This window comes from Homalodisca vitripennis, chromosome 3 (assembly GCF_021130785.1).
Source record: "Homalodisca vitripennis isolate AUS2020 chromosome 3, UT_GWSS_2.1, whole genome shotgun sequence".
Taxonomy (NCBI): Eukaryota; Metazoa; Arthropoda; class Insecta; order Hemiptera; family Cicadellidae; genus Homalodisca; species Homalodisca vitripennis.
The window spans coordinates 196,730,043-196,748,706 of NC_060209.1; the positions used below are offsets into that span (position 1 = coordinate 196,730,043).

The following is an 18,664-nucleotide window of genomic DNA, read 5'->3' on the forward strand; positions in this document are numbered from 1 at the left end:
TTTTATATTGGCTAATGTTAATATGCATGCAGAGTGCAATGTGTGAAAATATTTTCAATGTGTGACACATATTATTAAATATTAAACAAATCACGTTTACGAGCATAAATCAAATATAAACAGTAATTTAGTGTGGAGTAGAACCATAGTTAGGTTTTATGAGAAATGTGGTAACTGTTCTGGTTAGTGTTCGGTTCGGCATTGTCATCAATACAGTTATGACCGAGCAAAAAGTCCAGTTGTCTGATAACAGACAATTACATAATGCATTATCATAGTTTTTAACTAATGAAGGCACTAAACCGTGGGAAATTTTAACTGTTTGGAGAAAGTAAACTGTCATAGAATCGTGTGTTTACGTTGACGAGGGAATTTAAAGGTGGAAGATACTGATACTCAATGATACTCATTTATTACTGGTAAAGATTATATACATTGTCACATTGAAAACACAATATTGTACATTTCAATTTTAAGAGCAATGCAATCAATCCTCCAGATCGTCCAGGTACTTTAAAAGAAGTGATATATTAAATAAATAAATAAATTAAAACAAATCAAATAATTAATTAAAAACTAATTACAACACAGATAAAAGAATTTCCCAAGATGAACAATAATTATTTAATTTATGACTAATCCCAAAAAACTCATCCACTTCATAAAATGGGTGTTCAAAAAGGAAAAATCCAATTTGTCTTTTGAAAATACCAAATGGCAGTGATCTTAATCCATTTGGCAGTGTGTTCCATAATTTTGGTCCAAGAGATAATGTTGCTAATGAATATTGTTTGGAAATCAGTTTTTTGATTACAATATTGTTTGCACCCCTTGTGTTATATTGGTGGATGTTTTTATATGTTAGCTTGTTTGACGTAGCCATATAAAGCAACATTTTATACACAACTAAACAAGGGACTGTCATAATATGAAGTTCTTGAAATTTTTTGTTTACATGAATCCTTATAGCCAATACCAGAAATATCTTTTTAAATGTATTTCTCCATATTTCAATACCATAAACCAACTGAGAGTAAAAAAATGCATAATATACCATTGTAAGAGCTTTTTCGTTGCAAAATTCAGACAGTTTTCTCATCACAGATATTGCTTTAGATAACTTTAAACAGAGAGTAGTTATATGGTCATTCCAATTTAAATTTTTGTCAATAATCAATCTGAGAAATTTTGTAGAACCTTACATTGGTATTACTGAATTGTCAACTGCTATTTTAATTTCAAAGGAAGATTTTTTATTTGAAGTAAAATTTACAGCTGTTGATTTATTTGCATTTACTGTTAAAAAGGTTTCATTAAAGTATTGCACTATATTACGAGGGTAATTCGGAAAGTAAGGTCCGATTTGCGTTAACCAGACTAACAGTAAGCGAGAAGCGAAATGCGCATGCGCCCTGACTCCCGGCATGCATTGCGCGCAGAACGATGCCATTTGCAGTGAAATCGTTGTAGCCTGCTGTTTTCTGTGGCTTTTTAAAATGTTTAAAACTATTGAACGTCCCGCCGACTGTGAAATACGGTTTGTGATGCGGTTTTTGACAGCAAAGAACGTTTCAACAGCGGGTATTCATCGACAGATAAATGAAGTGTACGGTCCAAATGCAATGAGTGACAGCAAAGTGCGGAAGTGGGTGAGGGGTTTCAAAGATGGACGGGAAAATGTCCATGACGAACCACGATCTGGTCGGCCGTCAGTGATCACCGAAGATTTGGTGAAAACCGTTGATGAAAACATTCGTGAAGATCGGCGATTCACTGTTTCTTCATTAGCAATAGAATTTCCAAACGTGAGCACATTGTTTAAAATTGTTTCTGAAATTTTGGATTTTCGCAAATTTTGCTCACGTGGGGTTCCCAGGCTGCTTACTGAGGAACACAAAAAAAGAAGAATGGGTATTGCTCTTGAATTTTTGATCCAATATCATCAGGAAGGTGATAACCTTTTAGACCACATTGTGACGGGTGACGAGACATGGGTTTCCCACATAACCCCAGAAACGAAACGCCAGTCGATGGAGTGGCGTCATTCGACGTCACCGGTTAGTGGTTAACAATACTGGTCATCGTCGCAGGCGGCCGACTTCTATGACACCGGGATTCAAAAACTTGTAGATCGTTATGACAAGTGTTTGAACAAAAGTGGAAATTATGTAGAAACATAGTGATTGATGTCAAGAATCAAATAAAACAAGTTTTTTGAAAAAATCTGTTGTGGTTTTTTTAAAATAAAAAAACGGACCTTACTTTCCGAATTACCCTCGTATTAATTTGTATATTTGCTATGATTTCTAAATCCTTCAAATTTTTGTGTTTATATAGTATAGATGTGTGTCATCTGCAATAGCAATGGACCAAGAACGGAACCCTGAGACACACCCTACTTAATGTCTGATCTTTTAGATGTGACTTCAGCCTGATAATTTTTTTATGGTGACAAACTGTTTCCGACAGACTAAGTAAGATTTCAATAAATCATGAGGTGTCCCTCTTATTCCATAGTTTTCTAATTTATCAAGCAAAATATTTATATTTACACAGTCAAAAGCTTTTTGTAAATCCAGAAACACACCACAAATAAAATCACCATTTATCAGTCCTTTCATTATTTCATTAAGAAATTTGATTATGGCTGACAAAGTGGATTTTCCCCTCGTGAATCCATGCTGATTTACAAAAAGTATGCTCTTAGCTTCCAAAAAATCAATTAACCTATTACAAATAGCTTTCTCAAAAACTTTAGAAATAACATGCATAAGTGCAACTGGTCTATAGTTAATAATTTCTGAGCAGTTCTCCTTGTTTTTAAAAATAGGTACAATTTTAGAAATGTTTAGACTATCTGGGAAAATTCCTGATTCAAAACTTGTATTAATTATAGATGACAAAGGTCCTGTTATAGCATATGAAATATTCTTTAATAAATTAGTACTTATGCAGTTCCGACCAACTGCAAAACTATTCCTCAAGTTCTTTATTATTTTAAGAATATCTTTTTCAGAGGTTGGGTGAAGAAACATGCTGCTTTCAATTCTTTTACCCTTGAAAGAGTAATTCAGATTATTAAAATTAATGGCCAATTGTTCAGGGATGCCCTCAAAATATTCATTAAACTGATTGGCAATAACATTGTGATCAGTTATCAAATTAACATTGCTTCTTAGTGAAATGTCAGCTCTATTTTTTGTATTTCTTCATAAATCTCTGTTTATGATTTTCCATGTATCAGCATGAGTTTTTTGAATTCAAAATTTTATTTGTCATATATTCTTGTTTTGTTTTTCTTAGCAGACTTTCATATTTTTGCTTTTCCATTTTTAAAAGATTTTTAAATGCAAATGTATACGATTTCGAACCCAGAGTGATTCAAGGAAAATTACAACATTTTTGTCTCCGTAATTTCATTAGTTATCCATGGAGTTTTATCTTTAATCTGTTTCTTAATATTTTTATTTTTTATTGGGCAACAAATATCAACATTATAATTTAATATTTCAACAAAACTAGAATATTGCTTATTAACATCACAACTTGATGTCACTATATCCCAGTTTTCTTTTTGAAGAAAGTAATTTAGTATGCGTACATTTTCTGCATTGAAAGACCTTGCTTTTGTTGGTATTCGCTTTAAGAAATATACTATTGCATCATTAATAGGAATATTAAGTGTGATACCAAAGTGATCTAATAATCCTGTAATTATGACTTTTGAAGTTACTTTTTTTAAGCCCAACTTTTTATTGATTACTATATTATCCAAAGCCGACTAGGTATTCTGAGTTACTCTGGTTGGTTGGTTTATCAGATATCTAAAATTGAATTCATTAAGAAATGTTGTTAGTTTAAATTTATTGTTAGAGTGCACTAATATATGAATATTAAAATCTCCCATCAGAATACAATTAGAACTAGAATCAAGTGAGTCAACTATTCTGGATAATTTACATATAAAACTATCAATATCAGAATTGGGCGGCTTTTAGATACTAATAATTATGTAATTCTCATTGTTTATTTTAGTCATAATTCCTGTAGCTTCCAGTAATCCTTCACATGAAGTTATATCAAGTTTTTTAAATGAAACAGAACGTTTTGTGAAAATTGCATTTTCTTTATTTTGTCTGTGTTGATAATTTTTATGTCTGGATCTGGGTTTTTGACATGTACTGAAGATTTTAAGGACGGTAATGGAATTTCCCTCCTTATTAATTTAGAATCTGGTGGGCAGTCTAAAGCAGAATTTAAAGGTGGAAGAACAGCTTGAAAACAAAAGTCGTGATCAACGCACAAGGACAAGCCTTACAGATGACAATATTCGTGCCGTTTGTGAGATTATTGATCGTGATCACTAGTTAACCATGGTAGAAATTTCATCATAAGTGCATATCAGCTATGGAAGTGATCAATCCATAACCACTGATAATCTTGGTTTCAGAAAGGTTGGTGCTAAATGGGTTCCAATATTGACTGAAAACCCAAAATATGTCATGTTGGAGATCACTGAAAGCCTTCTGGATCAATTTCAGCAAGAAGCAAGAAGGGGAGGAATTTGTAAAGCACATCGTACATGTGATGAGATATGGGTACTTAACTATACTTCCGAGTAAAAAATGGCAATTAAGGTGAGGCGGAGAAAGGATGTAGGTTGCCCTGTGAAAGCCCTTGCAATGATTTTTTGGACTATAGGGAAATTTTATGGGTTGAGCATGTGCGCAATTGGCTTAAAACTCGCCCTCAAACTTTCTATGACCAGAAAATACTGAAACTGCCAAATCGGTGGCAAAAGTGTATACATCAAACAGAAGATTATATGAAAAATGTATAAAATAAATGCAAAAATGGGCTGCAGTAAAATAAGAGGCCATCACCACAATAGAATCATAGTACATCCTTGAAAAACAGTAAAAAGTAACTAAATGTTAAACCGTTTTGTTAGTTACATTTTATAAATAAACATAACAGGGATAGTTGTTATACAACGTAATTCATGTCAACATTTTTGTTTCTATAGTTTAGATAATTATAAATATGATTCTTTTGTGGTGGTGGCCTCTTAATATACTGCAGCCAAAAAATGTACCGTTTATATTTTATTTACCCTCTGTATAATCAATATGATAATTCAAAAATATTCCAATATGTTCATATAATAGTAATTGTAAAATGTTTTCATCCTAAAGGAAATGGAAGATGTATCAGTATTTGTCATATTAGGCTCAATGGAGGATTTATAATAGTAGTTATGCAGATTTTTCAATTAAAAAATATTGTAGGGTGCTTTTGCCAGGAGTGAGGCGATATGGCAACAGCAACCACACACTGCACCTCTATTGGCCAGACCCAAACCTTCTTCTTTGGTGCTCCTGGGCGTAGCGCTAGTAAAGGTAGAATGTTGCAACCCTTAAAATTAATTAAACAAATATTACCTATTTATGATCTGCTGTTTATACTGCTGGTGACAAAAGCCATCCTTCACGATAATAAGTAGGTCTACTTACCACGTAAAAGACCAATATGTCAATACATAGAACTAACAAATCAATAGTTCATTTGTTTAACAGTTTTCCACAATAAAATGAGGAAAAGACCGTCCCAAAATGTATTAATTAAACCTATTTTAAACTTGGGGTTATTTAAATTAAAAATAACATTTTCTATTATTTTATGAGAAAACTCACAATTATCCAATAATGTTTATATTTTGACACAAGCCCTTTAGACATCAAAGATGCCATCGTCAGGCATAGCAAAGCACAATGGCATCTTTGATGCTGAAAGGCCTCTTATTAAAATATAAAAGTTATTGGATAATTGTGAGTTTTCTTTTATAAAATAAAAGTCAGTTGCGATGTAGCCTTACTGTTTGAATCAGCAAGTGTGTACTGGCTCCATCGCCAACAGATTGTTTAAAGTGGTTAAGTAAGCAGGACAACGCAGACCTCTACCACGTAACTTCCCTGAGTAGTCTTGCTGGTTGAATCAGCAAGTGTGTGCTGGCTCCATCGCCAATAGATTGTTGAAAGTGGTTAAGTAAGCAGGACAACACAGACCTCTACCACTGAATCTCCATGAGTAGTCTTGCTGGTTGAATCATCAAGTGTGTGCTGGCTCCATCGCCAATAGATTGTTGAAAGTGGTTAAGTAAGCAGGACAACTCAGACCTCTACCACGTAACTTCCCTGAGTAGTCTTGCTGGTTGAATCAGCAAGTGTGTGCTGGCTCCATCGCCAATAGATTGTTGAAAGTGGTTAAGTAAGCAGGACAACGCAGACCTTCTACCACTGAACCTCCCTGAGTAGTCTTGCTGGTTGAATCATCAAGTGTGTGCTGGCTCCATCGCCAATTGATTGTTGAAAGTGGTTAAGTAAGCAGGACAACTCAGACCTCTACCACGTAACTTCCCTGAGTAGTCTTGCTGGTTGAATCATCAAGTGTGTGCTGGCTCCATCGCCAATAGATTGTTGAAAGTGGTTAAGTAAGCAGGACAACGCAGACCTCTACCACGTAACCTTCCCTGAGTAGTCTTGCTGGTTGAATCAGCAAGTGTGTGCTGGCTCCATCGCCAATAGATTGTTGAAAGTGGTTAAGTAAGCAGGACAACACAGACCTCTACCACTGAATCTCCATGAGTAGTCTTGCTGGTTGAATCATCAAGTGTGTGCTGGCTCCATCGCCAATAGATTGTTGAAAGTGGTTAAGTAAGCAGGACAACTCAGACCTCTACCACGTAACTTCCCTGAGTAGTCTTGCTGGTTGAATCAGCAAGTGTGTGCTGGCTCCATCGCCAATAGATTGTTGAAAGTGGTTAAGTAAGCAGGACAACGCAGACCTTCTACCACTGAACCTCCCTGAGTAGTCTTGCTGGTTGAATCATCAAGTGTGTGCTGGCTCCATCGCCAATTGATTGTTGAAAGTGGTTAAGTAAGCAGGACAACTCAGACCTCTACCACGTAACTTCCCTGAGTAGTCTTGCTGGTTGAATCATCAAGTGTGTGCTGGCTCCATCGCCAATAGATTGTTGAAAGTGGTTAAGTAAGCAGGACAATGCAGACCTCTACCATGTAACTTCCCTGAGTAGTCTTGCTGGTTGAATCAGCAAGTGTGTGCTGGCTCCATCGCCAATAGATTGTTGAAAGTGGTTAAGTAAGCAGGACAACGCAGACCTCTACCACGTAACTTCCTGAGTAGTCTTGCTGGTTGAATCAGCAAGTGTGTGCTGGCTCCATCGCCAATAGATTGTTGAAAGTGGTTAAGTAAGCAGGACAACGCAGACCTCTACCACGTATCTTCCCTGAGTAGTCTTGCTGGTTGAATCAGCAAGTGTGTTCTGGCTCCATCGCCAATAGATTGTTGAAAGTGGTTAAGTAAGCAGGACAATGCAGACCTCTACCACGTAACTTCCCTGAGTAGTCTTGCTGGTTGAATCAGCAAGTGTGTGCTGGCTCCATCGCCAATAGATTGTTGAAAGTGGTTAAGTAAGCAGGACAACGCAGACCTCTACCACGTAACTTCCTGAGTAGTCTTGCTGGTTGAATCAGCAAGTGTGTGCTGGCTCCATCGCCAATAGATTGTTGAAAGTGGTTAAGTAAGCAGGACAACGCAGACCTCTACCACGTAACTTCCCTGAGTAGTCTTGCTGGTTGAATCAGCAAGTGTGTGCTGGCTCCATCGCCAATAGATTGTTGAAAGTGGTTAAGTAAGCAGGACAACGCAGACCTCTACCACGTAACCTCCCTGAGTAGTCTTGCTGGTGTAATCAGCAAGCGTGTGCAGGAAACAGTTCCAATAGATTGTTGCAAGTTATTAAGGTAGCAGGACTATGAAGACCTCTACCACTTAACCTCCCTGAGTACCCTTGCTGGTTAAATCAGGTAGTGTGTGTGGGTAGGCTTCGCGCCGGACGCTGCGTGGGTCTAACACGCCTAACGCCTAGGTTCAAGCGCCAAGAGGTCGCTGCAACTGGTTACATGAAGGTTGTAATAGTAATGTTCGTTGTGGTCGACGTCCAACAGTCAGACAGCTGGGGGCCGACTGCATCCTTTTTTTGTTTTTTTTTTTTATTATGATTAAAAGCACTTACGGTAGCGATATTGAAATTTGACTCCTTTATAAATTGGACATTAGTTCTATGGCTACATAAATGTTCTGAAAGCTAATAATAATAATTTATTGAAACTTAATTTTTATGGTAGGTAAATAAATACATTTTCTTTTCCTTCTCAGGATAAAAAATATTAATAAGCAGATATAACAGAGTATCGAAATATCCGACTAAACGTAACTAGTAAGTTATCGCACAGACGTATGGACTTCCATTTACCATTTGGCACAAACATAAAGTAGAGTTCATCAGTGTGCCAAGAGTATACTATACACTAATTTTCATTTGTTTGGAATCGATAAGAACTTAAAAATGTTATTCACTATTCAAAATGTTATGAAAATATGTATAGTACTATTAGAAATTTTAATTTTAGCCGCTGTATCGAAAAAGTGTGTACAAATTTAAAGTTATAATTCCCATATAGTCAATGGTCACATTAAAGTATCGTCACTCAGTTAAAATGTTTGTCAGTTTAGTTGTTTTTGAGATATTAATGCTTCATTTTTATATGTAAAACTTTCATCCATCACACAACACTGTTTTTGAGCAAAACCTTTACCTAGGTGGTCTAATAACCTGTAAAACTGTTAAAAGGCGTAGTCCTAAATTGGACAATCCTGACTACCACGACTTTTCTTATTCATATAAAGTCAGAGTAATGAAAGATGAAATATTAGTAGAAACTCCTGTCTGTTATAAAGCTTTTGTTTCACTTCACGGCATTACTCCTCGCCGAGTTCAGACCATACAGAAAATGCTAATGAGTAAAGGATAAATTTTAAAAGATGAAATGAAATGAAATGAAATGAAAATTCCTTTATTTAAACAGGCAAAGTTAGGGCCTCATGGCCCTTTCTTACACTTAACCTGTCTGATCAATAATTATTCAAAAATATTAACACTAATCTACCTTACTAAATACATTAAATTAAACATTAATCTAAACACTAAAAAATTATAAATATGATACTTCTAAATAAAAATATAATTATACAATCATAACACAAAATAATATTACAACTTCCATTTTTGAAATAAATAATATATATGCAGTTTTGACTCACTCACACTCCTCACACACAATGCCAGCACCACACCCACAGACCCCTAGGACGGACCCGCCCCGACCAACCGTTCATGGTACAAACATCTCAGTGCCGCCACAAACCGCCGATCTCCCTCAATGGAAGTGATTTCTGGAGGGAGGGAGTTCCACAGACGACAACCCATCACTTGAAAAGATCTATCAAATACTACAGTCCTGTGTTGGGGCATTCTTAAGGTACGAGAACCAGAGCGAGTGCTTCTTACACTATCATGAGATATAAATTGGAAATAGTTTGAAAAATATTTTGGAAATCCAGATTGCAAAATTGAATGAACTAAATTTAGTATTTTGATTGATCGTTGTTCTTTTAATTTCAAAATATTTCCCTGAATATAGTACGGTGTAATGTGTTGGTCTCGTCTCACATCATAAACGTATCGTAAACAGTAGTTTTCAGTCCTTTGCAGCTTCTCACTAAGTGCTACCGTCATGCCACTCATCACAGAGTTGCAGTAATTGAAGTGTGGAAGTACTAGTGATTTTGTCAACAGTAGTTTGATCCGTTCAGGTAGAAATCTTTGTAAGCGTTTCAGTGAGTGGACAGATGCAAAGACTTTTTTACATATATCCCTCACCGCTTCCGTCCAAGTCAAATTCGAGTTAAATGTCAAACCAAGATTTTTCACTGTTTCGTAGTATGGTAGAGTAGTTCCGTCAATAATTAAGGATTCAATAGTGTTCGGGTCCAAAAAGTTCCGTAAACGTGTGTGGCATATAAGTATTGGTTTGGTTTTTGCATGGTTTAGTGTAAGCCCATGGTTTCCACACCATAAAACAATATTTTTAATGTCGTCATTGATCCTGTTGATGCAGTCATTAATGGAGTTAACGTCAAAGTGCAAGTAGATTTGTAGGTCATCAGCGTACATGTGATACCTGCAGTATTTGAGGACTCTGTGAATGTCATTTACATACAGTACAAAGAGTAGGGGGCCCAGGATAGAACCCTGAGGCACCCCACAAGTAACACACCCCCAGTCCGAAGTCATGTCAGCAACCTTGACACACTGCCTTCTTTCTGACAGATATGATCTCAGCCAATTAAGAACATGATCAGAAAACCCTACTACCCTTAATTTAGCTAACAGTAACTTGTGGTTTACGCTGTCAAAAGCTTTAGAAAAATCAAAGAGAGTAAGAATTGTACCCTGTCTATGGTCCATGGCGAGTCGTATGTCATCAGTTACCTTTAGCAGTGCAGTTTCAGTACTGTGGTTTGTGCGAAAACCAGATTGGTAGTCACTTAATATGTTAGAGTTAGTCAGATATTCAGTAACTTGACAGTGCACAATTCTCTCAAGGCCTTTAGATAGTGCAGGTAGAATACTTATCGGCCTGTAATCCGAGCATGACACTGGAGCTGAGATCTTGTTGAGGGGGAGGACAAGGGCAGACTTCCATTGAAAAGGGAAAACACAGCTTCTTAATGACGTGTTAAAGATTAAAGTAATAATAGGGAGGACAGCAAAGAGGATATTTTTAATGAGGCGTATTGGAATACCGTCATACCCCACAGCATTGCTGCGGATATGGCGTATAGCCCTCAACACGTCACCCTGTATCACTGGCACTAAAAGTAAAGTCAGGATAATTTCGCCTGTGATCAGGTAAGTTATGAAGATAGGTTAAGTAGTCATTCACTTGACCTTGGTCGATAGTTGGACTACAAGAAGTGAAAAAGGTATTTAATTCATTCAATGGGATATGGACCTGATGTGATTCACGTTGCTTTCCCACCCCAAGGCTTTTAACCTTTCGCCATAAGTCGCTTGACGACTGTTTTCTATCTCAAAAAGACTTTGCGTGTATCTCAGTCTGGAATTGCGTAGAAGCTGCTTAACCCTATTCCTAAGTTCACGGTACTGGTCCATAAGTATAAGATCTTGGGAGCGCCTCGCTCTCCTGTACAGACTGTCGCGATGTGCCATCAGACTGAGAATTTCGTTTGTCATCCCGGGCACTGGACGCCTTTTACTAATACGCTTTGTCACTATAGGTGCATGTTTGTGAATGAATGATTTTTGTACTATGTAGTACATGATACAGACAGACTTAACAGCGTGCAAGTGGTGTTTCCTGATAAGATTTTTGTACTATGTAGTACATGATACAGACAGACTTAACTGCGTGCAAGTGGTTTCCCCACTCGTGGTCACTCCTATTTGGAGTGTGACCGAGATATGGGACTTATCAATCTAATTCCAACAGAATGGGTGATGTAATAAGGCATTCTCGTGTTAAGCCTTCACCGTTTAATGTTATTGAGTGATATCAAGAACAGTTCCGTGACTGGTCCAAATTTCTTGAGCCCAGGTTTCAGAAGAAATGTCCTATTCTCACTAGACCTATCTGGGAACTCAAGATTGTAAAGCATGAACCTAAGCTTATATCTCATAGAGATAACTTTAATGGATAATGGGAAAAGCCAGTTGTTACACCAAAACCTGTTAAAACAAAGTCTGCAAAATATAAACTAAAGAAGGATGTTCCTCAGGTTTTATTACCAGAAGAATTTGAATACTCTGACAAACTCTATGACGGACAAATTCCAGTATCATTGTCTAAATTTAGAGACAATGCAGTCACTGAAGAAGTTTTGTAACAGGTCAAATTACGACATTTGAATATTCGCGGGGAATTGGCAGACTGTGACGTCAATGAATCGGCAGACTGTGACATCAGTGAATCACATGTTGTCGGAATTGAGATTTATTTAATAACGAAGACATTTATTGAACTTTATACGGGAAAAGATTTGATTAATTAAAATGAAGTAAACATAACCAAAATTCGTGTTTTACAAAAACATTAAATAGAATTACGCAGAAGAGCCAATTGTGGTATGAATGACTTGTAAATTTATGACGTCATAAAGCACATGTTGCTAAAAATTTAAATAAAAAGCTTTGAAAAATTAATAAAAAGAAAATAGAAATACTTAAATTGATTAATTATAGTAAACGTGATAAATTTCGACAATTATAAGAAAGAATTAAATTAAATTTATTCGTGAAGACGCTGATTTGAACGAGAGAAGTGATGAGTGTTGTTTTGAATCAGTATCTGTCGTATTATACGGAGATTCGTTCTTCTACCATCAGACTCGAAGCAAGGAGGTTGTGTTAGTTCTCCTGGGAAAGTAATGATCTGTTGTATAGTATATTGAAATTTAATCAAGGATGGGATATTGTTTAGACTTTTAAAATTATCAAAGCACTGCAAGGTGAGTGAGTTTATAATATTGTTGAGAGTGTGACATTTAATAAACTAATCTCGTGGTCACTTGCTTTGACTTTCTTTAAATATCCCTTTTACAAAAAGTGTGGAGTGATGTTAAATTTTGTAATTATTACTTAATATATTTTGGAACCCTGACATACACACAGACTTGTCTCTGGTGATAACACCAGAGACATTCAAATCTAATAATTTTTTGAGTAATACGAGGAAATACAGCTAGCATTGGGCAAGATGGCGACCGATACTATGATGAACAACATGGTATAACAACGTGCCACTGGTGACAAGGCGCGTACAACTACATGGTGAGTGAATAATTCTAAAGAACTGACTTTCAGCAAATTATCGTAACCAACGTGGGAGTGACACATAGCAAATTGGTGTTATAACCTGGGACTCTCATCAAATTTACACTCGCATCAAATTTGACCTACATCAATAGGCGCAGCAACGAGGGGTCCTCATCAAAATTGACATCTCATCAAATTTGGCTTACATCAGATGGCGCACCAACTGGAGGGCTCGAACTTCCACAACTAATTTAAGTAGGTTAGTGGTAGCATATTTTAGACTAAGTGAAAATTACTGTTTTTATATAATTGTAAATTGTATTTTCAGGTGTGTGTCTAGAAGAAGTATGACAAATTATTATTAGTCTATAAGTTTGATAACTTTGAACAACCTAGTTATAATATAAATTGGTAAAATTTTCCTGGTAGGCTAATAAAACAAAAATAAGGCCTAAATTAAATTTTCAAATTAAACATAGGCTACAAAATGGAAGGCGAACAAAATAATGAAGGGCCCACACCAATATTTAGATCAATAGAAATAGATCTTCATAGCTCAGGAGATACAGGGTTTTTAGGTTGGTCATCCCCTAATACAGTAGAACAGGAGGTGTCGACAAGAGATGACAGAAATTCATTAGAGAATGAGGTTAGCAGAGTCAGTAGTCCAGTAGGAGTTGATAGAGATGAAGGTCTTATTGCATTCATGAGGACTATGATGAATAGTCTGAATGAAAAGATAGATAAAAATAATGAAAAGATGGATAAAAATAATGAGGAGTTAAAGAAAAATAATGAGGAATTAAGGAAGGACTTGAATGAAAAGATAGATAAAAATAATGAAAAGATGGATAAAAATAATGAGGGATTAAGGGATCTGAATTATAAAATAGATCAGAATAATGAGGAACTAAAAAAGGAAATTCAAAGAAGTAATGAACTGTTAAAACGAGACATGGAACAGATGAGAGGTGAGTTATACAATAAAATAGTAGAGACAACGGAGGTTATGAGAGTAGAGATAAATAAAGACTTAAATACTTTAAATAAAGACTTAAAGAACTTGGAGGAGGGGGTCAGACTTGAAATAAACGAACAAGCTGAGAAAAACAAAGGTGAGAGGAATAAACTTAAAAGTCAGGTTAGAGGAGAGGTTACTACGGAGATAAAGAAATTAAAAGATAAAAGAGAAGAAGATATGAGGGAAATTGAGAAAAGGTTTGTACACATTGAGGATGATAGAAAGAAAATAGATCAAAGATTAGAAAAGATAAATAAGAGATTTAAAACAAGACTAGATGAATTAAATGGTAGAGTAGATAGGGACAGAACTAACTTAGAACTTGACCAGGATACAGAAAATGGTAAGGCTACTAGGGATGTATAAAACAAGTCAGTAACGGGCAGTAGTTTACAGGAAATAGAGGACATGGGAAATAGGGTAGAAAAATCCCTGAATAAGAGATTGGATGAAACTCTAGGGAAATTAGAAAACGAACAAACACAACTAGAAAATATGATGAGAAATCAAAGCATGGTGGGCATGAGAATAAGCCAACCAGCAAACACAGAAATATTCTTATTGGAATTTGATCCAATAAAAAATAATGTACATCCTATGGAATTTTTGGAAGCTTGTAAAAAATATATAGAGAAAAATGGAGAAGGATGGGACTTCCAGGTATTGATAATTTTAAAATATATGAAAAATGAAGCAGGAAAGTGGGGGCGACAGCATATAAATAATTGGAAAAACTTTGAACAATTTTATAGGAGTTTTAAAGGGAAATATTGGTCCATAGGGGAACAGAAAAAATTTGAAAAAGAACTAATGGGTAACGTACATACAGGGTTGGATTTGATAATCTAGTAACCTATGTATTGGAATTTTATAATAAAAGCCAGTATTTGGAAACTAGAATTGACATGGGAACATTCCTAGCATATATAAGCAAACATGTTCCTAGAACCATAAGTAGTGCAATTGCTGCAGCCCAAAATGTTGAAAGATCAGAAGATCTAGAAAACCTGTTGAATCAACTTAATATACTGAATAGTGACACATATAGAAGTTATGACAGATCATTTGATATGAGAAATGAGACAACACTCAATAAAAATGTAAATCAATACAAAAATTTAGGACATAGAGATACACCATATAGAGGGACACAAGTTAGAGGGAATATTAGAGGAAATAATTTGACTAGAGTAGGCTCATACTACAATAGGAACACATATAATAGGGAGAGACTAGAGTTTGAGAATGATAGGAGAAGACAAAGCAATAATAGGGGTAGAGATACAAATGATTATGGAAAGGAGAAAGAAAGGTATGAAAACAACGAAACGAGGCATCAGAGAGATCAATATTAATATACAAGGGGAAGAGGAAGTATGAGAGGTAATAGATGACTAGAGGAAAACAGGATGGAAAACAAATGGGTAGGACAGGCTAGAATGAAGGAAACGATTGAGAAAAAGGAACCTAATTTTGAGGGATACCAAATGATAGGAGATTCTCAACTTAGGAGATTTGGGGAGAAAATAATGAATTTAAGAGGTGAATATAGAGAGAAAGGAGGAAAGAGAATTAACTTATGCATAGGAGGTCAGACAATTGAACAGTTGACCAGAGAGCTAAAACATACAAATAATTTAGAAAAACAGCTAATAGTAATGATAGGTACAAATGATTTATTAAGGGATAAAGAAGTAAAAAATATTTGTAATGATTATGATAAACTAGTAGAGGTTTTACTGGAGAAAGCTGATAAAATAATCTTGGTAACCATTCCACCCATACCAAAGTTAGGTGAGAATGACATATATCATTTAAATAAACTTGAAAGAATAAATGAACATATAAAAAGTAAAGAAAATAATGAAAAAGTTACAGTTTTAGAAGTGGCAGAGAAGTATTATGATAACTATGATAGTACAGACTGTAATGTGAAATTATATGAAAAGGAAATATTCTATAAAGGAAAATGGTGTGAAGATTTAATACATCTGAATAAAGAGGGAATACAATTCTAGCAAATGAGCTTAGAAATCTAATAAGATCAGATAAGAAGAAATCCGGACTAAGACTAGGGGTGAATACAGCTTTTATACCAGAAAATGACATCTTTGATGAATTGACCAATGAAGATAATTATAATAAAATTCCCATAAAACCACTAGCAGAAGCACTACCTGAGATACTTGGAAAAATAAATAAAGAGGAGTATCACATGATAATAGATTCAGGAAGCCAGGCGACAATAATGTCAGAAAAGTATTATAATGAGATAAAAGAAAGAAGTGTACTTGAAATTTTAGAGCTGCCGGTAACAAATTTAAGTATAATAGGAGTAACAGGTATTAGAAGTAAAAAGATTGATAAACAGGTCATGATAGAGGTGGAAATAGAAAATAAATTATTTCAAATAAATTTTCTAGTAGTTAAAGCAGTGAACTTGGGAATAATACTAGGATGTGACTTCTTAAGAGAACACAATGCAAAAATTGACTTTGAACATGGTAAGATAAAATTGGAGGTAGATAAAGAAGTATTAAATGTTGAATTTACTGAATCAAACAGTGAATCAGAGGATATAGTCAATGGTATAAAGTTAATTAGGTGCAATTACATAAATACATTAGTAAGTGAAGATGAGCTGAAAAATTCTTGGAACAACATAGAATTTCTATGTAAAACACATACAGAAAATATGAAGGACAAAGTTAATGATGAGAAGGATAAACAGGTTTTAGAAATATTAGAACATTGTGAAGTAAAGGAAAATGAAGATTTAAATAAATTAAAAAGTATACTGATGAAAAATAAAGATATTTTTTCAGATGAACCAGGTTGTATAAAGAATTATGAGGCCAAATTAAATATAACAAATGAAAAGCCATTTGTAGGGAGATCCTATCCAATACCTTATTCAAAGAGGGAAGGTGTAAGAAAGGAAATAGAAAATATGTTAAAAGGAGACATAATAGAGGAGTCTGATAGTCCATATTCTAACCCATTGGTGTGTGTAGTTAAAAAGGATCTGTCATTGAGAATATGTCTAGATAGCAGGAATTTGAATCAACACATAATACCAGATAGGGAATCACCAATAAACATAGATGATGTATTGAAAAAGTTTATAGGAGTCAAATATATGACATCATTAGATTTATCACAGGGATTTCTACAAACACAATTAAGTAAAGAGTCCAGAAAATATGTAGCGTTTGTCTTCGAAGGGAGGAATTTACAATATAAAAGACTACCATATGGTTTGAATGTTAGTACTGCGCGTTGTTCATTAAAGGGTTAAACAAAGTATTAGGTCATGACTTGACAGAATTTGTAACTACATATGTGGATGATATATTAATCACTTCAAACACATATGAAGAACATTTAAAACATGTAGAACAGGTCTTAAGTAGATTAAAAGAAGGAGGAATAACAGTCAAATTAAAAAAATCACAATTTTTAAGAAAAGAGATAAATTATTTAGGATACATTATTTCAGCTGAAGGAATTAAAATGGATAAAAATAAAATTGAACAGATAGTGAATTTTAAGCGACCTACAAACATAAAAGAACTACAAATGTTTAATGGATTATGTTTGTATTATGCAAAGTTTCAAAGACATTATGGCAATTTAATAGGACAGTTAAATCATTTATTGAGTAATAAAATAGAATGGAAGTGGACAGAAAAAGAAGAAAAGGCATTTGGACAAATTAAAACGGAATTTTTAAATGCAGTCATTTTAAAACATCCAGATTTTAACAAACCATTTTATTTAAATACAGATGCAAGTGACCTTAACATTAGTGGAATATTATACCAGTTAGATGAAATCAATGAGGAACAGGTGATATCATTTTATAGCAAGGCTTTAACACAAGCGCAAAAATTTTACACGATCACAGAAAAGGAACTGTTAGCTGTAGTATTAACTTGTAAAAAATTTAGATCATATTTAATAGGACATCCCAGAGTGATAGTGAGAACAGATCATAAAGCATTGACATTCTTAAAAAGTTGTAAATTAACAAATGGTAGATTGTTGAGATGGGCTTTAGCATTACAAGAGTTTAATCTTGAAATAGAATTTGTTAAAGGGAAAGAGAACATTCCAGCAGACATACTGTCAAGGATTACACAGAAGGATAGTCAAAATTCAGTAGAAAAATACAGTATCAAGGTTTTGTACAACAAAATTGATTTAGGTTTTAAAGATAGTGAGATAAAGGAAATATTAAAGAATCTAGATAAAAAACAAGAACAGGATGAGTATTTGAGAAATATAAAAAATATCTTAAATGACAGCGAAGGAGTTCATTATGGAAAAATAAATAAAATATTTATGGAGTATAGAGGGATAATTTTTAAGAGAAAGGATGAAAATAGTGATGTATGGAAAGTATGTATTCCAGAAGGTATTAAAAAGGATTTAGTTAATTTTACACATTTAAAATATGGACATTTAGGAGGTCATAAAATATTTAATATACTTAAAGAGTATTGTATTTTTAAGAATATGGAAAGAAGTGTAAAAGAACAGTTAAAAAAGTGTATATTGTGCCAAAAGAGTAAACATGGGAATGTAAGACAAGAAGGTAGACAAATGAATATAATATCTCAGAATGTACTAGACTTGGTGTCAATAGATTTGATAGGTCCATTACCAAAGGGAAGAGGAAATGTACAATACATATTAACAATGGTAGATGTTTTTTCAAAATTTGTGAAATTATATGCCATAAAGAAACCAAACAGTAGAAGTGTATTAAGTAAAGTAACTAAAGAGTTTATACCTCAAGTAGGAAAAATGAAAGCAATAGTCAGCGACAATGGTCCATGTTTTAATTCAAATTTGTGGAACACAACTCTTAATAACTTAGATAT

At 34.5% G+C, this 18,664-nt stretch overlaps 1 protein-coding gene across 4 annotated transcripts in view; it reads right to left on the minus strand.

Moving 5' to 3' along the window:
- Positions 1–18,664, minus strand: part of LOC124357989 (single-stranded DNA-binding protein, mitochondrial-like) — a 151,822-nt gene that overhangs the window by 41,361 nt on the left and 91,797 nt on the right. The gene's annotated exons all lie outside the window — the stretch shown is intronic.